This window comes from Camelus dromedarius, chromosome 3, assembly GCF_036321535.1.
Source record: "Camelus dromedarius isolate mCamDro1 chromosome 3, mCamDro1.pat, whole genome shotgun sequence".
NCBI classification, from domain to species: Eukaryota; Metazoa; Chordata; class Mammalia; order Artiodactyla; family Camelidae; genus Camelus; species Camelus dromedarius.
This window is the reverse complement of record NC_087438.1, coordinates 91,593,309-91,616,461: the sequence shown is the minus strand read 5'-3', so window position 1 is coordinate 91,616,461 and position 23,153 is coordinate 91,593,309. Positions and strand designations below refer to the sequence as shown.

At 37.4% G+C, this 23,153-nt stretch overlaps 1 long non-coding RNA gene across 1 annotated transcript; it reads left to right on the top strand.

The window, feature by feature from the left end:
- The first annotated feature begins 2,963 nt into the window (after positions 1-2,963).
- On the top strand, positions 2,964-5,898 carry LOC116152272 (uncharacterized). Its single transcript, XR_004135853.2, has 4 exons — positions 2,964-3,036; positions 3,721-3,820; positions 4,049-4,138; positions 5,707-5,898. It is a non-coding gene; the product is annotated as an uncharacterized LOC116152272 (long non-coding RNA).
- Positions 5,899-23,153: the final 17,255 nt, after the last annotated feature.

The window sequence follows — 23,153 nt, the reverse complement described above, 5'->3', positions numbered from 1 at the left end:
TTATTATAATTTTTCCTGTTTCTTGGCTAGGGCTGGATTGTTTTGTTGTATTTTCAGCTCCCAAAAAGTTTTGATTTTTATTTTACGTTTTTCTGTTTATAATAACTTGTATAGAAACTGAGTTCTTTTTATTTAATTGTTCATGTTTATTTTTGTTGTATTTTCCTGGACCATTATTTTTGTTGTAACATTTCCTGTTAAATGTTTCCTCTTCTATTCCTATTGTGAAATGCAGTTTCTTTAATTAATGGTACTTTTTTTTGAGTCTGTTTCCTTTGAATTGTTTCTTAATTTATAATTTTAATAGGCTCCTTACTTTTAATCTCTTCTCTTTGCCGCCAAACCTATAGGGACATTTCATTCTCCAAGAATCCTCTTTCTCTCTAGAAATAGTGCCTTCCCTGTGTTATATAACCTGTGATATAGTATATTTTCTAAGTTCTTATGTTTAAAATATCCAAAAGGCAATGTTCTGATCCACTAAGTTTCAGATTTTTCCACAGTATTTCCCTATGCAATGTAGGACCCTTTCCCTTTGGAAACAAGACCCTAGATGACATTAGATAGTGTTTTACCATCAATAGTGTTTCACCAGTATCAAGACCACACTGTACTTTTCACTCTTTCTAGAGCCTCAGATTCTTTGCTTAGATGTCTTTGAATGCTCTGCTGACATCTGGTGTTTATCTTTCCACTTACAAGAAAATAGAAATTTGTAGTATCTCTGTTTCATAGTTATATTATAGTCATGGGTAATGGGTGATTTTGTTTTCTTTGCTTATTGTTGGTTTTCAGGAAGCTGTGTGGAGGGAATTGCATTTAGAAGGATATCTTTATTCTGTGATACCCTCTTACTCTTAAAATAATCAAAGTTACCAACTTGGACATTATTTAGCTGTTTGAATTTCCTTTTCTTTTTAGCCAATGACATATACTAGGGTTGAATGTTAAGAATAGTTGAAAAGGATAGTCTATATTTAAATACATGAATCCACCACTTTTCATTCTTTCTCAATACTCACTTTACTCTTACTAGTTTATCCCACAAGATAGTGCCTTCTTCAAAAATAATCAAGGGATAGATGAGGCCAAGTCATGAAATGAAAATGTGTTATCAGTTACAGTGTCCTACTTTACAAACATTTTTATTCAGAGCATCCCATTAAGAGCTGGAAATACCCCATTTTTAAATGCCATACTTTACACTTATCAGAAATATGTTAGATACAGGAAGCCCTACTGTGAGTTAATGAGTTGATCTAGAGGACGCTTCACTGAAACATTATTTCATCTTGTTCCTTCTTTTGATGCCCCAGAAGTTTTTACAGCTGGGGAGAATACACCACAGTAAAATTTCATGTGTATAAAGAGTAGGCCTTTCTTTTGAATAGTAGGAGAAAGGACTATTTTAAAAGAGAAATTGAGCAAAGCTATGAAAGAGTATATATACATAGAACTTGAGGATCTGGAAGTCGATTCCTGTGGATTTCTGCTAAAATTGTGCACACCTTAGGCATACATATTCCCTAGTTTGAAGACCACAATGCTAGTGCAACACTTGAGCATGTGGACAAAGAAACATAATAGAAAGGTCTATGCAACCTTGTTTTAAATCGTAAAAAGTTGCAGGAATCTGAATGTTCATCAAAGGAAAATGGATAAGTGATTTTTGAAATATGTATACATTGCTGTAGCGGAAATGAGTGAGCTACGTTTCTCCCGGATCTCTCAAAAAAATTTATAGATGGCTCTGTTCAGTATGATACAACTTACGTAAAGTTTAAATACATGGAAAACAGTATCATTTATACTCACTTTTTTATGCATAAATAGTAAGTCTTCCAGAATAAAGAAGCACTAATTTTAGAATAGTAATTATCTGGGGGGAGCTTCAGAGGAGAATTGAGTTAGGAAGGGCTATATCAGAGATTACAGTTTTATCTATAATATTTTATTTATTTTTAAAGAAATCCATAGTAAATAAATATATAGATTGGGAATTACATTAGGCTCTTTATAATAGAGACCCAGTTATAGTGACTTAAACACATAAAAGTTTATTTTTTCATATAAGCAGTCAAAAAGAGAAAGCTATTCTAGCATCATTCTGGTAGCTCCACAATATCACCAGGGACCTGGATCCTTCCTGAGAGCTTGTTTGGAGGTTCTCGCAGGGGAGAGCAGCTACTCCTATACCCTTGACCGAGAAGAATGGTCCTCCTCTATTGGGGATAGTCTTCCTCTTCGACCCAGTGGGAGGGATGCACATGGAGCTGTGAGGGAGGAAGGGGACACCCACCTAGCCAGCCAGATCAGTCAAATCAGTCCTGACAATCAGTGGGGGTGACAGGTGTCACAGCCAGATTGCCCTCCCATCCCTAGGTCCTTCTTTATGTATACATCCTTTATAGTGGATGGCTTTCTTCTTAATGTCACAAGATGGCTGCTAGAGCTGTTCCTGGGTTTGAAACTAGAAGCAATTAGAAGGGGGGAAGGGCCATAAAGAGTTCACTCCATCTACCCACCCCCTTTAATGAGCTTTCTTGTAAGTCCCCTATCCCAACAACTAAATTTCCAGACCATAATCAGAGTCAAATGAGGATACAAGTGAGATAAGGAGGTATAATTTGGGGGAGGGGAGCACATTGGTATCTTAAATAAAGTCAGAATTATCTTACTAGTGAAAAAAGAGAGAAAGACTTTCATATAGGTATCAGGCAGGTAGGTAGTCTCTGTCTCATCTGGCCAATGCCAAGATTTAGCAGGCCTGCATTAGGGATACCTATGAAGTTGTTGTATTATTCTTTAATTTGTTGTATTATTCTTCACAGTTCTCTGTTTGCTTTAAATAATTGAGGATAAGTTTTATAAATAATAAATGAATTAATGATTGTTCTGTGTCTAGAGTCTCTGGACATAAGCAGATAGTTAGGGGTGAAGTGAGACCATATTCATTTTCAGATTTTATTTTTTAGATGAAACAATCCAGATTGCTTCAGCTTCTGCCCAGCCATCCAAAACCAGGGTTAGCCAAAGGTAATCTGGGCGGGGCAGGGGGGGGCGGTTCGGCGTCTCTCCCAATCACTCTACTCATATATATGAGATTTCTCTGACCTGAGTGTTCACTTGGTGTCTCTCCATTTGTTTACTGTTGGTCTCTTACACTGTCTTTAGCTGTGACTGTGTGTATACCTCCATATGGACTTATATGTGATTGTGTGCATGTGTGTGTATGTGTGGTTTGTGTTTGTTTATGGACCCCAGGAGTGATTTTATCCTAGCTTGTATTATACATTCATTTTTATTATGGTTTGACCCGTTTTGAGTTTTAATTAAAAATCTGGAACGTTGTGTTTTATTGCAAAAAAAAGGCACAGGACTAAAATCTTGAAGACTAGTGATAGTCCCAGCTCTGTCACTTACTAGCTCTATAAATTTGACGAATTTACTTCCTCATTATTATCCCATGATTGTTGTCAGATCAAAAGGTTGGAAGGGCCCTGTAAATGCTGACATTGTGAGGGTTCTTAACATCCCCGTATGGGATTTCTAAGCCGGAAATGACGGTTGTGATCAGTGTCCAGAGGCGAGAGGAATGATCTCCAAACTCCTTCAACCTCCCCACCTCCTTTTCTGCCCTGTGTATTTCCCCTGATTCACATTGGTCCCCTTTTATCCTTTCCCTGTGCCCTTGTCTTCTACCTGATTTTCTCCATTCAGTGTATTTCTGACAGAAGAGCAAGACCCTGTAATTGGCCAAGTGAATTGAAGGATTCATCTCATCACTGGGCTGTCAGATGAAACAGCTGAATTTCTCCAGGTATGGGGTATCTGAGTCAACCTGAGTGGGGAATCTCTGTCCTGTCCCCCTTTCTTGCCCTGTCTCATCTGGCATTTGAACCATGGTTACATCTACCCTGAAGCTTTCCATTCTTCATCTTGGGGTCACTGGCCTTGAAGTGTTGTGAGCCCCATGTCCATGCCTTTCCCCATAGAAGCCTGCCCAGTCTGAGTTTTGGTTGCCTCTTCCTTCTTTATCTGGCACTAGAGGACTGAGGTTTTAAGAACATGAAGCTCAGGAATCAAAAAGCCTGGATAAGAATTCAAGTTTTGCTGCTTTCTAGCTGTGTCACCCTGGGTAAGTACATATTCTCTCTTACCCTTAGTTTCCTGGTCCAGGTGCAGGTGCTAGATAAGCTGCTTATTGTTAGGAGCAGGCTTGGGAAGACAGGGTTCCTAGACTGGCTTTGAGGCTGCCCACTTAGCTAACCTTGTCTATTTTTTGCTGCCAGTTTGCTGATTATGGTATTGGAGGATACTATGAACCTCATTTGGATTATTTTTTTGGTAAGGGCAAAATGTTATTCCTTTTGGCTGTATTTCAAGTGGCAGGAAAATGTCAGAGCTCACATGGAGGGAAGATTTTGCTTCTAGCTCAAGAGCCTCTAAATTCTCAAGGATACATCTTTGGGGACTGTTTTAAAATCAGAGTTAGAAGAGAAAACAGATTTTACCCTCTTCTCCTAATATGGTGCTGCTTCTACCAGGCACCTGAAATTGAGATGAATTCTTGTGGTAGAAAGTGATGGAGACAGAACCACACAGAGTCCTTTGCTCCAGCCTGTATTCTCACTTGTGGTGAGAGGTTCCTCTCTTTCTCTCTCTTCTTGCAGACCTTACTCCTCTGTTGGCAGGAGGAGCACTTGAGTCTATTGCTCTGATCTCCAATACTTTAGCCCAGCATATGCCCTCAGTGTGGCTGAGCCAAACACAGAGAGAAAATAGATATTTATGTTTTGGGAAAGACAAGCTGAATCAGCAAACGAAACAACAAATGTTTCTTTAGCATCTTTGATGTGCTGATTGCTCTCCTGGGATGTAGAGGGATAGGAAGGCAAAGAAGACAATTTTTACTCTCATACAGAGGCCATGGTTTTCTGGGAGCCATACATATAAGCAGCTACTTTCAAAGTAATTGAGTAAGTGTTATAAAGTAGGTATGTACACAGCGATCCTGCACCCAGTGAACAGGCTTACCGCCTGAACACTCCAGAAAAGGCTTCTTGGAAGAACTTAGATGTGCACTAAGATTGTTTCTTTAAACCTGTCCCTTTATAAGAAGATGTCCTTAGAATCAAAACCCTCTCACTGCTCCCAGAATATAGTGTAATCTGAGTGTAGCTGTCTCTGTAGTCAAGATTGACCCACTGGTTACAAGAATCTGTTCTTGGTGTTGCAGGAATAGCTTTCACTGAGGAAACCACATAGACCTTGAAAGCAAAAGCCAGCATCTTCCTATGGATAAGCTCTCTTTGTGATTCCACTCTGAACTCTTCCTGATCTGGGCAGTTTTAGGATCAGATGTTTTCTGAGAGTGGCATGCATTCCTTCTTAGTTATCTTTTCTGACCCACTTCCTTTGTTGAGTTTTCTGTCTCCACCATGGAAAAATAAATGGACTGGTGGTTTGTTCTGTGAACATAATACTCACTCCTTGTATCTGCCCTTCCTGCCTGGGTTCCAGTCTCACCTGCCTGTATGTTCATGTCCATCTTGAAGGAGCAAGGTGACCTCCATTTGGCTGAGATGGGCTTCTCATGCTCCTGTCACATCCATAAATATAATGGATGGGAAAGCAACTATTTTGCATGTTTTTTAACTAGGTAAGCCTAAGACTTGCATATTCACTTTCATCTAACTTTAACAGGGAGAATGAGCCTTTGACGCATGATGAGACTGGGAATCATGTGGCCACATTCATTGTCTATGTAAGTATGGTCAGTATTGGATTGTCCCCTAGACACAGCAGGCATGGGCTGGAAGGGTCCCCACTGAACAAAACATTAAGGGTTTGGATCTAGGAATTTATATTTTTAAAAATACCAGTAGATTCTAGTTATCAACTTGGTATAGGAACTACTGTCACTTAGTGATTAAAAGTAGAGGGAGAAAGAGGGAAAGGAAAGAGTTGCAGAATCACGTGGGAGACTTCTTCCTATTACATAGCATCTCTTCATTCTATTACTCCTTATGCTGTCAGTCTCTCCATTGAGGAATAAAGATCTGGAACCGTTTGTTTTACTAATCAGGTGTGATTTCTTCCTCTGGACTAGGGCTAATTTTTTTATTCTTAAAATAATAATTTGCTTTTTAAGCTTATTTTTAAAATAAGCAATGAGGAAAAAAATTCTCAGGATTCCTGGATACTTATAATGGGCATTTTTCTACTGTCTTTCCTTTTCTACCCAAACTTGTATCAAATAATAGTCAGATATTATAACACTACTTTTAAGATTCCTTAGTTCCAAAGTTACAGCAGATTTAGACCCCTGCTTTTATAGGGGACAGTCCCAGAGAATTTTGCTCATAACTTGTGACTGCTTCAAGAGGAAAGATTTCTGACCCATTCTTATTCATTCTTTTTGAAAAGAAATGATTGTCAATACTGAAATTCTGCCATACCCAATTTGAGGCTGTACAATATGAAAATTCTTCTCTGATCTTTTAATCATCATTGATGAGCAAAAGGAGCTTGATTTGAAGAGTTCTTTCCAGGAATTTTTGAGTATGACTTGTTCTGTTTGTTGCAGTGCATGATTATAATTTGTAAAATGGACATGGGTGATCTACTGTAGTACAACAGGCAGTGATCACAGTGTATAAATTTCATGTTTTCACCAAGATGAAATAAGAAAAATCATTAATTACAAAATCAGTGTAAGGTATCTTCAACCTCTTTAAATGTGCTTCCAAAACACTATTGTTGTAGGTTTACGTTATCCACAGCAGAACGCCACATCTTTTCTGTAGCATGAGAGCAATGTCTTTATGGTACCTCAGAAAGCTCTGATAAAGGATTTAGAAGAGAAGGTGGTAAAGGGACAGGGTGACCTCTATTTGGCTGGAGGTGAAGAAGTGTAGTTTGGTTCTTTTGTGAATTAACTATGTTCCTAGCTCTCCCAGTCTTTGCTCCTGCCATGGATATTTGGGAGTTGTTCCATTCAATTCTCTAAGAATTATGCAGACAAGAGATGGTAGGTATAGTATGTAAAGCTGACACTAATTATAGTTCACCTTCTTTGCCTTCTACATATGGCTTCAGTGCTGCTTGTCACATTCTTACAACAGTCACAGTATTTGTCATTTACTTTTATATTAGTGATTCAGTGGAAAGAGCAGGGCATTTAGTACCCCCATACCAAGATTCTTATGCTGAATCCGCTAGAAACTAGCTGCATGTATTTGGCAAGTTATTTCCTTCAGGTTTTTTGTTCCCATTGGCTTATTTGTTAGTTGAAGATATTGAAATAACCCGTCCCTAATTTCTAATCTAGTTTTGTTAGTCTCTGCAGCATTTAGCAAATATGTGTTGTCACTAAAATGTACCAGACATAGGTGCTGAGGATATTACAGTGAATAGAACTACCAAAATTTCCACCTTTGTGAAGATTAAATTCAAGTGGTGGAATTGAACAATAAATAAGAAAAATTAAAAATCAGTAAATAACATGAATACATATTTTAGAAGTTTTATGAAGGAATTAATTATAATAGTTTAAAGGAAAATATCTGTTTTGCAAGAGTTAATCAGGGAAAACCTCTTTTAAGGAGGCAACATTGGAATGATAATGAGCCAGCTGCTTGAAAGATCTAGAAGATGAATATTCTTGGCAAAAAGAATAGCAAGTGCAAAGGCTCTGAGACAGAAAAACTTGTCAAAAAAGATATTTTGTCGTTCAGTTTTGTCGTTTTAGTTTCAGCCACCGTTTTTTCTAGAGTTGCAGGAATCTAATCTCAGACAATCCTGATCTTCCATCCCTGACATGTGGCAGTTGTTTCGGTGTTTCAGAGAGACTTGCTTTGTAACAAAGCATTAGGGAATGCTCATTTGGACCTTGAGTGATTGTCATGTTACTACACAGGAAATAAATTAGCCTTCATTGACGTGTCAGATTTGTATCTTTGATTGTGTAGGTGGCACACCTCTTAGGCTGATCCAAATCCTCATCCTTGAGGAGTCTGAGCCCCTGTTTACCATTATCTTTCGAGGCCATGGATGATACACTTGCCCATTTACTATTAAAGTTTCACAGAGTTCTGAGAAACCCTCCAGTGGATCACCTGAGCACCATATTCTTCTCCATCTCCATTATGTAACAGAGACACTATCTCTTCTTGATGATCAGGGTCAGTGACCCCTGTCAGTAAGGTGATTCCTTTTATTGCTTGCTGGTCTGTTGGCATGAAGTGCTCAAAATGACAGTACAGCAGACATAGCTTAAATTTCAGTAGGATTCTCTGTATCCCCTCATAGAAGCATTTCATTCTGGTAACTAGGTCCTATAGAACAGTGCTGTCCCATAGAACATTCTGTAGTGGAAATGTTCAGTATCTGTGCTATTTATTATGGTAACCACTTTCTCATGTGTCTTTTGAGCACTTAAAATGTGACTGGTACAACTGAGGAACTGAATTTTTAGTTTAATTTAATTTAATTTAATTACATTTAAATTTAAATAGCCACGCATGGCTAATGGCTATGTTATTGAATAGTGTAGTTAGTTCTAGACTCACAGAGCCTAAAACTATAGAGATAGGAAACAGAAATTCTCCAAGTGGGTGACTCTGAATGGCAATAAGTGGAGCCATTCCTGTTTCCACCCCTAGGTTCCCAGACCTATGTATTTTACATATTATGGTTATTGATTTGGAGTGTAGAATACATCCCAGAAGATGACCCTATATTTGCAGAGTATAACTATAATGTTCAAGCTGACACCTTACTAGAATCTTCAGGAAACTATTCCTCTGCTTTATCAGGCTACCATTTTCTGGGTGGTAGACTGTGTAATAGGACTGGCAGAACGTTTGATCATAGCTGGATTGTGAAAATTCAGAGTCCTGCCACATTGGTGCTATCTTTAAAAATCCTATAGTTGGTCCAGAGCAGCATATCCTATAATTTAGAATACTGCTCTTACTCATTTACCAGGCAAAACAGAAATTGGCCAGCTTTAAATGGATCCTATAGCAGGAAAGTTAGAAATGGAGTATTTATGGTAGAAATTGTGTTTAATCTTGGAATGTCAAGTGATTATGCAATAGAGCTGCCTGTTGAGTTCAAGTCTGTGAGATCTATCATGTTATAAGATGGGGCAGGTCCAGCAGTAGTCCTCATAAGATGAAAGTGGAAAATAGCTGAGACTGATTCATAAATGAGTTAGCTCAAAATATGGGTGCAAACTAAAAATACTTTGCTACTGGAAGTGGTCCTGAAATTTAATGTTTTGAAAGTCCTCCTAATGATCAGAGCTGTGAATGGCTCACCATTGTGTGAAAAGAGATGTGGCTCAAGGTAAGAATAAACACAGACTTAGGCCAGTTTTACATGTTACAAGGCATCCCATCTCCACTCCCTGCCCTGAATCAGCATCCTTAAGATCCAAACCCAAGAATTACATCCTGGTGGAATATGTTGACTAGGTCCTGTAGCTTCTTCAGAGTTTAGTCTTTTTTTTTCCCCCTTATAAGGCCCACCTGACTGAAGAACAGGTTATATTTTAACTTGACCTTAGTTATTGATATAGTGATCAGAAGAAAAGATGGAAGTAGATCCTGAGGGGTGTGCACATGGTTTTACAAGTCTGAGACCTCTCAATCATCTTCAGAAATGGGGTATATCTAACTTTTAAAAAACTTTTTTTATTGAGGTATAATTCACAGACCATAAACTCTCTCTTTTAAAGTATACAATTGAGTGATTTTTAGTATATTGCACAAGATATCCAACTATCATTAATCTAATTCCAGAATGTTTATATCACTCCCAAAATAAATCCTGTTTCCTTTAGCACTCATCCCCTATTCTCCCCCTCCCACCCCCTGTCCCAGTCCCTAGCAAGCATTTATCTGTTTTATGCCTGTATGAATTTGTTTATTCTGGACATTTCATACAAATAGAATCACATAACGTATGGTCTTTTGTATTTGGCTTCTTTCACTTAACATAATGTTTTCAAGGTTTATCCTTGTTGCAGTATGTATTAGTGTTTTATTACTTTTTATAGCTGAATAATATGCCATTGTACGGATATGCCACATTTTATTTATCCATTTATCAGCTGATGGACATTTGAATTGCTTCCACTTATTTTAAAAATAATTTTTTAAATTGAAGTGTAGTTGATTTACAATGTTTCAGGTCTACAGCAAAGCAATTCAGTTATACATATACATATATATATTTTTCTTTTCATATTCTTTTCCATTATATGTTATTACAGGAATTTGAATATAGTTCCCTGTGCTATACAGTAGGTCCTTATTGTTTATCTATTTTGTACATAGTAATGTGTATCTGTTAATCCCAAACTCCTAGTTTATCCCTCCCATGCCCTTTCCCACCTGGTAACCATAGTTTTTTTTTCCTATATCCATTGCATTGTAAATAACATTTGTATCATTAAGATTTCACATATAAGTGATATTGTATGATATTTGTCTTCACTTAATGTGATAATTTCTAGGTCCATCCATGTTACTGCAAATGGTATTATTTCATTCTTTTTTATGAATGAGTAAAACTCCATTATATATATATCACATATTCTTTATCCAGTCATCTGATGGTGGACATTTAGATTGCTTCCATGGCTTAGCTTTTGTAAATAGTGCTGCTATAAAATACATTGGGATGCATGTATTTTTTTTTAATTAACAGCAACATTATGTATAATTACCAAGATATGCAAGCATCCTAAGTGCACATCAATAGTTGAATAGCTAATGAAGATGCAGTATATATATATACAACTCAGCCATAAAAAGAATAATATTTTGCCATTTGTGGCACTTCATTCACTTTTTTTTTTCACTTCAAAAACCAGAATTTTATAACTGGTAGAGACATTTCCATTACATCAAAAACAACAAAATACCTATAAATAAGCTTAACCAAGAATGTTACCTGTATTCTGAAAACCGAAATGACACCAAGATATGGAAAGATTTTTTCTGTGCTTGGATTGGAAGAATCAACACTATCAAAATGGCCACACTTCCCAAAGCAATCCACAGATCCAATGCAACCCCCATCAAAATACTCACGACATTCCTCACAGAACTAGAACAAACAGTTCCAAAATTTATAAGGAACCACAAAAGACCCCGAACAGCCAAAGCAATCTTTTGTAGGTCTCTCTCTCTCTTTTTTTTGCTCTTTCTTCTTTTTGTTCTCTTTTCTTATGGTTTGATGACTAGAGAAGGTCCTTTAACATTTGTTGTAAAGCTGGGTTGGTGGTGCTGAAATCTTTCAGCTTTTGTTTATATGTGAAGCTTTTGATTTCTCTCCATCAAGTCTGAATGAGAGCCTTGCTGGATAGAGTATTCTTGGTTGTAAGTTTCCCCCTTTCATCACTTTAAGTACATCGTACCACTCTCTTCTGGCCTGTAGAGTTTCTGCTGAAAAAATCAGCTGATAACATTATGGGTGTTCCCTTGTATGTTATTTGTTGCTTTTCTCTTGCTAATTTTAGTATTTTCTCCTTATCCTTAATTGCTGTCAATTTGATGACTGTGTGCCATGGTGTGTTCCTCCTTGGGTTGATTCTATGTGGTACTCTCTGCGCTTCCAGGATTTGAGTGACTGTTTTCTTTCCCAGGTTGGGGAAGTTTTCAGTGACTATCTCTCCAGAAATTTTCTCAGGTCCTTTCTGTCTCTCTTCTCTTTCTGGGACCCCTATAATGTGAATATTAGAGTGCTTCATGTTGTCCCAGAGTTCTCTTAAACTATCTTCATTTCTTTTCATTCTTTTTCCTTTTTTCTGTTATGAAGTAGTGATTTCCACTAATCTGTCTTCTAGCTCATTGATCCATTCTTCTGCCCCATTTAGTCTATTCTTGGTTCCTTCTAGTGTATTGTTCATTTCAATGATTTTATTCTTCAACTCTGTTCGAGTATTCTTTATATTTTCCAACTCTTTGCTAAAAACTTGACTCTGTGCATCTATACTCCTCTTGAGTTCTCTGAACATCTTGGCCATCATTAGTTTTAACTCTTTCTCAGATAAATTGCCTATCTTCTCATCACGTGTTTCTTCTGGGATTTTATCTTATGCCTTGGCCTGGGAGATATTCCTTTGCCGCCTCCTATCGTCTATATTTCTGTGTGTTTGTGGATTCCTTCTACAGGCTTCTACAGGCTTTGGGATTATTCCTTCTACAGGCTTTGGGATTATTGTTTTCTTACTTCTAGTATCTGCCCCTGGTGGATGAGGCTGGACTAGAGGCTTATGCAGGATTCCTGGCAGGAGGAGCCAGTGCCTGCCCACTGCTGGGTGAAGCTTGGTCCTGGACCTCTGGTGGGTAGGGCTGTGTCCAGAGGCCTTTGTGGCTTAGGAAGTCTGATGATGGGTGTGGCTGTGTTCCCATCCTGTATGTTGTTTGGCCTGAGGCTTCCCTACAGGGTGTTGGATGGGGCTAGGTTTTGGTGCTAATGATCCAATCAAGATGTCTGCCTCTAGGAAAGCTCATGTAGATTAACACTCATGGAATGTCCACCACCAGCTTTTATGTCCCCTGTGTGAGCTGCAGTCATCCCCCACGTCCCCAGGAGACCATCCAAATCCAGCAGGCAGGTCTGGCCCAGGTTCCTATGAAATCGCTGCCTCTGCCCTTGGACCTGGTGTACGTAAGTTTCCATGTACACTTCCCAAATGAATGGAGTCTCCGTTTCCCCCAGTCCCGTGAGGCTCCCAGAGCCAAGCCCCACTGGCCTTCAAAACCAGATGTCCTGGGATCTCCTTCTCTTTCCAGTGCTGGAGCCTGAGCTGGGAAGTCTGACATGGCGCTTAGAGCTCTCACTCCTGTGGGAAGGCCTCTGTGACTTAACCGATCTTCAGATTATATCATGGGCATACCCCTCCTACTGTCCTGCTGTGGTTCTCAGTTTATGCTTCTAGTTGCAGGAGATCATTTTTGCTAGGATCCAGTCTTTTTTTGATGGTTGTTTAGTCTTCAGTTGTGGTTTCATTGTAGTTGCGAGGAGAGGCAAGCTCGTGGTCCTACCGCTCCACCATCTTGACCGGAAAAGAAAACCTCTTTCCATTTCTTTTTTTTTTTTTTTTTAACTTTTTTTAATTGAGTAATAGTCATTTTACAATGTTGTGTCAAATTCTAGTGTAGAGCACAATTTTTCAGTTATGTATGAACGTATATATATTCATTGTCACTTTTTTTTTCTGCTATGAGCTACCACAAGATCTTGTTTATATTTCCCTGTGCTATACAGTATAATCTTGTTTATCTATTCTGCATTTTAAAATCCCAGTCTGTTCCTTCCCACCCCCTGCCCCCTTGGCAACCACAAGTTTGTATTCTGTGTCTATGAGTCTGTTTCTGTTTTGTATTGTTTGTTTGTTTGTTTTTAAGATTCCTTGTAAGAGTGATCTCATATGGTATTTTTCTTTCTCCTTCTGGCTTACTTCACTTAGAATGACATTCTCCAGGAACATCTATGTTGCTGCAAATGGTGTTATGTTGTTGGTTTTTGTGGCTGAATAGTATTCTATCATATGAATATACCACTTCTTTATCCAGTCATCTGTTGATGGACATTTAAGCTGTTTCCATGTCTTGGCTATTGTAAATAGTGCTGCTATGAACATTGGGGTGCAGGTGTCATTTTGAAGTAGGGTTCCTTCTGAATATATGCCCAGGAGCAGGATTCCTGGGTCATATGGTAAGTCTCTTCCTAGTCTTTTGAGGAATCTCCATACTGTTTTCCACAGTGGCTTTCCTTGCTTCCCTCTCCCACTCTTAATGATTTAGATGTCTTCTTTTACAATTTTGTGTTTATTCTTTTTGTAATTCATGGCAGTTATCACCTTTCCAGTTATGAGTTTCTCATTTTTGTAGCATCCTGCTTCTTTTCTATTTAGAGTAGACTTGTGAATATTTCTTTTAGCATGGGTTTAGTGTTGCTAAACTCTTATTTTTTGCTTGTCTGTGGAGTTCTTTATCTCTCCTTCTATTCTAAAGGATAGCCTTGCTGGATAGAGTATCCTAGGCTGCATCTTTTTTTCATTCAGGACTTTGAATATATCTTGCCACTCCCTTCTGGCCTGTAGTGTTTGTGTGGAGAAATCAGCTGAGAGCCTTGTGGGAGTTCCCTTGTAACTCACTCTTTGTCTTTCTCTTGCTGCCTTTAGGATCATTTCTTTATCCTTAACTCTGGTCATCTTGATTATAATATGTTTTGGTGTGGGTCTGTTTGGGTTCTTCCTACTTGGGACCCTCTGAGCCTCCTGTATTTGGATATCTGATTCCTTTAGGTTTGCGGAGTTTTCAGTCATGATTTCTTTGAAAACCTTTTCAATTCCCTTTGTTCTTTCTTCCCCTTCTGGAACCCCTATTATGCAAACATTGGCACACTTTATGTTATCCCATAGGTCCCTTATATTGTTTTCATTGTTTTTTATTTGTTTTTCTCTCAGCTGTTCTGATTGGGTGCTTTCTGTTGTCCTGTCTTCTAGGTCACTTATTCGTTCCTCTGCAATATCAAGCCTGCTTTGTACAGCCTTTAGGTCAGCTCTCATCTCAGCAAATGAGTTTACTAATTCTACTTGGTGGTTCTTTATAGCTTATTTCATTTTTGACATATTTTATATCTCTGAGCACTGTTTCTTTTAGTTCCTTCAGTACTTTGATCAGTCCTTTTTTGAAATCTTGATCTAGTAGGCCATCAATGTCTATTTCCTTGATCGTGCTTTCAGGGGATTTCTCTTGATCTTTTAATTGGGAGTGGTTCCTCTGCTTCTTCATATTGCTCATATTTCTCTAACACTGTGGCTTAAGGAGTATCAGTTATCTAATTCTCCTGGGGACGCTGTGCTCTTAATGATTTTATTGAGAGATCTTTGTATCTTCGCCCTGTTTCACGAACTCCGCTTGCTGTTTCCAGAGGCCCTCTGTTGGCACCCTTGTCTGAGCTGCTCCCAGTGGCTGTCGGCTAGCAGATCGCGCCCCCTCCCAACACTGGGTCAGGTGCTGAGTTCTTACCCGGTGGGCGGGCAGGTCACTCTCCCTCCCGATGCCGCAGTCAGATGCTGCGCTCGGGCGAGGCAGGTGGGTGGATCGTGCCTTCTCCCAGCACTGTGATCTGGTGCTGCATTCCTGCCAGGAAAGCGGGTTGCTGTCCGCCCTCTCCCGGTGCCGGTAACTCCACTGCTCTGTGCAGCTGCCCGCTCTGCCTCCGGTCGGCGCTCCCAAGGCAGACTCGGGAAAGACCACGGAACGGCCCTGCCCCTGCTCCATGCCAAGTCTCAGCTCCTTGTTTGTCTTGGTGGTACAAGTTCTCTGAGGTGCCAGGGCAGAAAGATCCTATCTGCCTTGGGCTGTAAACAAGTCTCAGTCCTGCCTAGGAGGTTGCAGAGCCCCCAGGTGCGGATTCAGGGCTCTGCCCAGCCCCTCGCCAGGGCACTGCACACAGGAAGAGATGGCGGCTGTGGCTGTGCCCCGCCTCTCTTCTCACGAGAAGCGCCGGTAATGGTGCTGCAGGTCTGAGAAGACAAAAGACTACGGTGCCCCTCCCCCCAGGGCACACCAGCCGTGTTGCTTTGCTTTTTTTGCAATTTATGGGGGTCTGAGGTAGTTCTGCTCTGTATCCCCTGCTAGCAACGGCACGCAGCCCCCTGCAGTCCCCTGGGGCTGCCTCAGTGCAGCCACCCCAATCCTCTGCCTGGCTTGGGCAGACTGTCCTGGCCCTAGCTGCTGGCTCACGACTCGGGCTTGGTGTCATGGGGACCCTTTGTGCCCGTTTAACTCAGTTCTCTCAGTCAAGGGGTGCTCAGGGCAGATCTGAGCCTCGGATGCTCCCCTTCGGTTGCGTTGGCCTCTCCGTTGGAGGGGGGAGACCCAGCGAATGAGCACCAGTCCTCCTTTGCCACTCCCTCCCTGTGGATTGGTTCTGCACTGTTTTGCTTTTTCTTCTTTCTTTTTTTCCTTTTCTCCTACCAGATTTTTGGTGTCTTTGTCTTTCGAAGAGGGTGATGTTCTGTCGGAGTTCAGCAGGTACTCTGGTTGGCTGAGTAGGTCCATAGATGTGAGTTTTGGTGTATTTGTGGGAGAGAGTGAGCTACAAGGGTCCTTCTACTCCGCCATCTTGCCTGTCTCCCTCGCTTTCCATTTCTTTAAATCATCTTTAATTTCCTTAATCAGTAGTTTGTAGTTCTGTGTGTCTAAGTCTTTCACCATGGTCAGGTTTATTCATAAGTATTTTATTTTTTGATGCAATTTTAAAAGGGATTGTTTCTTTATTTTCCTTTTTGGTATTTCACTGTTAGTGTGAAGAAATGCAACTGATTTCTGTAGGTTAATCTTGTATCCTGCCGTATTATTACTCAATGCAAGATTTTTAAAATTTTCTGTGTGTTTTGTTCTTTATCCCATAGATTATTTAGAATATTTCTTAATTTCCAAATTTGTGGGATTCTAAATTTTTTATTAATTTCTGATTTAATTATTGTGACCAGAAAATATAGTCTGTTTTCAGTCCTTTATTATCTCTTGAGATTTGTTTAATGATCCTGCAATGGTTAAGTTTTAAAAGTGTTAAAAGTGAACGTAGAAAGAATGTATATCGTTTAGCATTGGGAGTAATTTTCTGTATATGTCAATTAGGTCATATTTGTAAGTCATGTTCATGTTTTTTATATCATTACTAGTTTTTTGTCTGCTTTTTCAGTAAGTTACTGAGAGCAAATGTTAGTCTCTCCCATTACGATTGTGGATTTCTCTAGTTATCCTTGTATTTCTATTAATTTTGCTTTATATGTGTTTGAGGTTATGGTACTAGGTACACACAGACTTAAAATTGTTCAATCTTCCACATGAACTAAACTTTTATCGTTTTAATACTATTTTTGTCTTTAGCAGCAATTTTTATCTTAAAGTTTACCTTATTTGATATTTTTATGTTTTCATCAGATTTCTAAGCTAGTGTTTGCATGGTAGATCATTTTACATTCTTTTAATTTAAACTTTCTGTTTTGCCTTTTATATATGGCTCTTACTAACAGTATATAGTTGGGCGTTTTAATACAATCTTAGATTTTTTGTTTTGCATTTTGTCCACTTTCAATTAATTTAGTTATTCTTATATTTGGGTTTTAATCTACCATCTTCCTAAGTGTTTTCTTTTTTTCCTCACCTGTTCATGTTCCTTTTTTTTCTCCTTGCCAAATTTTAACTTTTATTATTTTATTTTCTTATTCTACTGACTTGGAAGTTATAAACTCTTACTGGTCTTTAAATGGTTACCATGGAAGGTATGACATGCATTTTGATATACCATCTTCTAATATTACTTGGTATTTTTACCTCTTCCTTAGGATGCTTTTAATTTTTGTATTCCTCTCTCAATGTATATGCTATTGTTACTTTATTTTTTTAGTTTCCATTTTGAGATAGTTTTAGATTTATAGAAGAGTTACAAAAATAGTACAGAGCATTTTCATTTATAGCATTCTCTTAACATCTTACATAACTATTAGATGATTATTAAAACAAAGACATTGACCTTGATGCAATACTATTGATGAAACAGAAGAATTTGTTCAGTTTTTTTTAACTTAATGTCCTTTTTCTGTTTAAGTATCCAGTCCAGGGTACCATGTTTCACTTACTTGTCATCTCTCTTTAGTTTCCTCCAGTCTGTGTTAGTTCCTCAGTCATTCCTTGTCCTTTATGACCTTTATAATTTCGAATAATCCTGGTTACTTATTTTTTAAAGTGTCTTTCATTTTGGGTCACTCTGGTGTTTTCTCACTATGAGACTGGATTTATTCATTATTAGGAAGGATCTTACAGAGGTGTTGTCTTCTTATTACTCCATATCAGGGAGTACATGATGTCAGTATGTGTTACTGGAGATGTTAACTTTGATCACTTTGTTAAGATGGTGTCTTAGGATTCTCCACTGCAGTGTTACTGTTTTTCTCTTTGTAATTACTAAATATTTTGTGGGAGATACTTCTTGACTATGCAAATATTCTGTTCCTATTTAAAGTTTAACCCACTAATTGGAGTATCCATTGATAGATATTCCCTACAAGAGTTATTACTGTGTGATTTTCTATTTCCCACATTTTTTGTACATTTATTCATTGGAATTCATATCTGGGAATAATAGTATCTTCTTTCTCATTTCTTTACTTATTCAGTTATGTTCTGTGTATTACCATGATCTCATAGCTGTTTGTTTCATTCTCTGTGCTCTACACCAATATTTTTGTTTTGTATTTTGTTGCTTATGTTGTTCCAACTTTGCCCATTTTAAACTTTTTCAGTTGTCTCTTGTGCCCTTTCAACATGCTCTCATTTTTTTTTTTTTTTAGAACTTTCTAGCATCAAAAGATGTTCTAGGCTCATCTTATATTTTCCCTGTCTCAGCTCTGGAATCAATCTGTTCTCCTAAGAGCCATGATTCTTTAATTATAGAATGGCATTTATAAGCCAAGATATGGGAACTAAGTGTGCTCATTGCTACTGGGCACCATTCCTATTGCTTTTCAGTAGCTAGTGCTAGGAAATAAATGTATACTAACCTGTGCATACACATGTATCTATATTTATTTTTCTACCTACATATCTATATATTTTAAAAAAGCATGAGTATGTATTGATAACTCCAACTCTAGCCTAGTGCTGCAGGGTTCACAGTAATTCTCCCTTTTTCCTAACTGTACCTTCTCTCAAGAGTAAGGAACTCGACTTTTATTACCTAAAATATATTTATTTGCTCAATTCTAGTATACAAATAAAGTAGTTTCAGAGTTGCAAACTCAAACTCCTTTGAGAAACATTTTACCAACTATACTGCAGTGCAGTATTTGTATACAGTTCATTTTATCTTCAGCATTATAGAGTCCAGTCAAAATATTGTTTTCTAGAATTACTTCTGTCAGCTCCTTTCTTCTCAGTCTCTTTCAGTACAGTTATATCATTCATTTGTAATATAGTTACTAAGTATATATACTCATAAATGTAAGTTTGACTAAGTTGGATTAATTTGTTTGTTGTCTGAATTTCATTTTCCTTCCCATATTCTGGTTGTTGTTTCTAAATTTTCATATGGTAAAATTTATTCTTTGTAGTGTACCATTCTGTGATCTTTGATAGATGTGTAGGGTCATGCATTCACCACCATTCCATAGAACAGTTCCATCACCCCAGCAATTCCCTGATCATTCCTCTTGAGAGTCAGCCATTCTTCCCAACATCGGCTATTGTTGGAAACCACTGATTTCTGTTTTCTATCCCTATATCTTTGCCTTTTCCAGGGATTTGTATAAATGGATTTGTACAGAATATACCCTTTTGAGTCTGGCTTCTTTTGCTTAGCATAATGCATTTGGTATTCATCCATGTTGCATCAGGAGTTTGTTCCTTTTAATTAATCAGTAGTATTCCATTGTATGGCTGTACCACCATTTGTCTATTAATTCAATGATTGAAGGGTATATGATTTGTTTCCATTTTTTGGTGATTATGAATAAAACCATTATGTTAGTATATAGGTCTTTGTATGAACATTAGTTTTCATTTCTTAGATAAATACCAATAAGCAGGATCACTGAGTCATATTATAAATGTTGTATATTTATTTTAAAAACTGCCAAACGGTTTTCCAAAATGATTTTGCATTTCTGTAAGCAACACATAAGAATTCCAGTTATTCCACATCCTTTCTAGCACTTAATATTATCATTTTATTTAGGCCACGATAGGTGTGTAGTGGTTTCACCTTCTACTTTCTTGGTATTTAATAATACTGAATATTGTTATGTGCTTATTGCCTTCTGTATATTTTCTTTGGTGAAATGTCTGCTCAACTCTTTTGCCTGTTGAAAAAATTAGGTTGTTTATTTTATTGAGTTTATAGAATTCTGTATATATTTTGGATAGAAATTTTTATTATATATGTATTTTACAAGTGTTTTTACCCAGTATATACCTCGTCTGATTTATCAGTTTATTATGGATCATGATTTTTGTGTTAGATTATCTAAGAAATTTTTGCCTAATCAAAGGTCATGAAAAATTAGAGTGTTCAAAGCAGGCCTGAGCTGCCTGGATACCGCAGTTAGAAATAATGGAATGCGTTTACTTTGAAAGGTCACAAGATACCCCATGTATTTCCCTCTGTAAATCTTATGATTTTAGATGTTACATTGACGTCTATGATATATTTGGATCCAGTTTTATATATAGTGTTAGGTAAGGATTGAGGCTTTTTTTTTTCTTATCGATTACCAATTTTTCCAGTGTCATTTATTGAAAACACTTATTTGTCCACTAATTTGCCTTTAAAACATTATTGAAATAAATTAATTACAGATATATAGGTCTATTTCTGGTCTCTCTATTCCTTTCCATTGATCTGTATGTTTCTACTTTTCACTTATACCACAGTGTCATGATTAGCTTTATAGTAAATCTTTGGAATCAGGTAATGTGGAGTGTCCAACTTTGTTCTGTTTTGTCAAAATTGTCTCAGCTAGCTTAGTTGTTTCATTTTGTTTTGTTTTCCATATAAAGAGAACCAGCTTGTTGATTTCTATAAATGAAATTGTGATGAGACTTTGTGTATGTGTGTGTTAAAATATACATGATGTTTACCATTTTAACCTTTTAAAAAATGTACAATTCACTGACATTCAGTATTTTCATAATGTTGTGCAGCCACCATCATTATCTATTTTCAGAACATTTTTATCAATCCAGAAGGAAACTTTGTGCTCATTAAGCAGTCACTCCTCCTTTACCCTTCCTTCTAGCTCCTGGCAACTACTAATCTGCCTTCTGTCTCTGGATTTGCCTGTTCTGGAAAGTTCACATACATAGTGTAATACAGTGTGTACTTTTTGTGTGTGGCTTCTTTCACTTAACATAATGTTTTCAAAATGCATCCATATTGTAGTATGTGTAAGTATTCCATCCCCTTTTTGGCTGAATAATATATAATTGTATGATATAGTGGATTGTATAGTGGCTCTCCAAAAGATAAGTCATGTCTTAACCCCCAGAACCTGTGAATGTGACCTTCTTTGGAAAAAGAGTCTTTGCAAATACAATTAAACTGAGAGTCTCAAGATGAGAACATCCTAGATTATCCAGTGAGTCCTAAATCCAATGACAAGTGTCCTTATAAGAGACAGAAGAGAATAAGATACAACAAAGGACAAGACCAAGTAAAGACAGAGGCAGAGATTGGAATGATGAAGACAATGAAGCCCAGGGGTGCCTGAAGCCACCAGAAGCTAGAAGAGGCAAGGACGGATTCTCCCCTAGAGCCTTTGGAGGATATGCTGTCTGCTGACACCTTGGTTTTAGATGGCAAGCTTCCAGGGTTGTGAGAGAATAAATTTCTGTTATTTTAAGCTACCCATTTTATGATCATTTGTTATGACAACACATATGTATTAGGAAGCTAATACTTATGAATATGTCACATTTTATTTATCCATTCATGAGTTGATGGACTCCTGGATTGTTCTCACTGTTTTACTTTTGTGAATAGGGCTGTTATGAACATTTGTGTGCAAGGTTTTGTTTAAACATCTATTTTTAATTCTTTGATTATATACCCAGGAGTGGAATTGCTGAGTCAAATGGTGATTCTATGTTTAACTTATTTAGTAACACCAAACTATTTTTTATAATAGCAGTCACATTTTACGTTCCAATTTATCCACATTCTTGCTAACATTTGTCATTTTCCTTTTTAAAAATATATATAGCCTTCCTAGTGGTTATGAAGTGGTATCTTGTGGTTTTGATTTGTATTTCAATAATGAGTAATGGTGTTGAACATCTTCTCATGTGTTTGTTGGCCATTTGTGTATCTTTTAGAGACATGTCTATTCAAATCCTTTGCCCATTTTTAAATTGGGTTGTTTGTCTTTTTACTGTTGAGTTGTAAAAGTTCTTTATGTATGCTGCATACTAGACCCATACCAGGTAATATGATTTGCTTTCTCCCATTCTGTGGGTTGTCTTTTCTTTCTTGATGGTGTCCTTTGAAGCACAAAAGTTTTTAAATTTTGATGAAGTCCATTTTATTTACTTTTTCCTTTGGTTGCTTATACTGGAGGTATTATACCTAAGAAATCATTGCCGAATCCAAAGTCATGAAGACTTACTTCAGTGTTTTCTTTTAAAAGAGTTTTATGGTTTTAGCTCTTATGTTTAGGTCTTTGATCCATCTTGAGTTAATTTTGTATATAAGGTAAGGGTTCAACTTTATTCTTTTGCATTCAGATACCTAATTATCCTAGCACTATTTGTTGAAAAGACTTCTTTCTGCACTAAATCATCTTGGCACTCTTGTCAAAAATCAATTGACCACAGATGTGTAGATTCATTTCTGGACTGTCAGTTCTATTCCATTGATGTATCTATCCTTATACTGTTATCACACTGCTTTCATAGTAAGTAGCTTTGTAGTAAGTTTTGAAATCAACAAATGTGAGTTCTTCAACTCATTTTGAATATTATTTTGACTATACGTGTTACCTTGAAATTCCATATGAATTTTAGGATTGGGTGTTCAATTTATGCAAAAAAAAAAAAAAAGGCCATTGTGATTTTGATTGGGATTGAACTAACTCTGTAGATCTCTTTGGGTAGCATTACTGTCTTAATATTGTCTTCCAGTCCATGAACATGGGGTGTCTTTCAGCTTATTTATGTCTTCTTCAATTTCTTTCAGCATTGTTTTATAGTTTTCAGTATGTAGATCTGGCACATCTGTGATTAAACTCATTCTTTTTGATTCTATTTTAAATTGCATTGTTTCCTTAATTTTCTTTCAGATGTTCATTGCTAATGTATAGAAATAAACTAATTTATGTGTGTGCTTGGATTTTGATTGGGATTGTGTCAAGTCTATAGATCAACTGAGGGAGAATTATCATCTTAACAATATTGAGCCTTATAATTCATGAACATAGGCTCCATTATTTAGATCTTCTTTGATTTTTTATCAGATTTTTATTTGTTATTGTAGTTTTCAGCCTACAGAACCTACACGTTTTGTTACATTTACGCCTAAATAGTTCATGTTTTTGTGCTGTTTTTTTTAATTGAAGTACAATC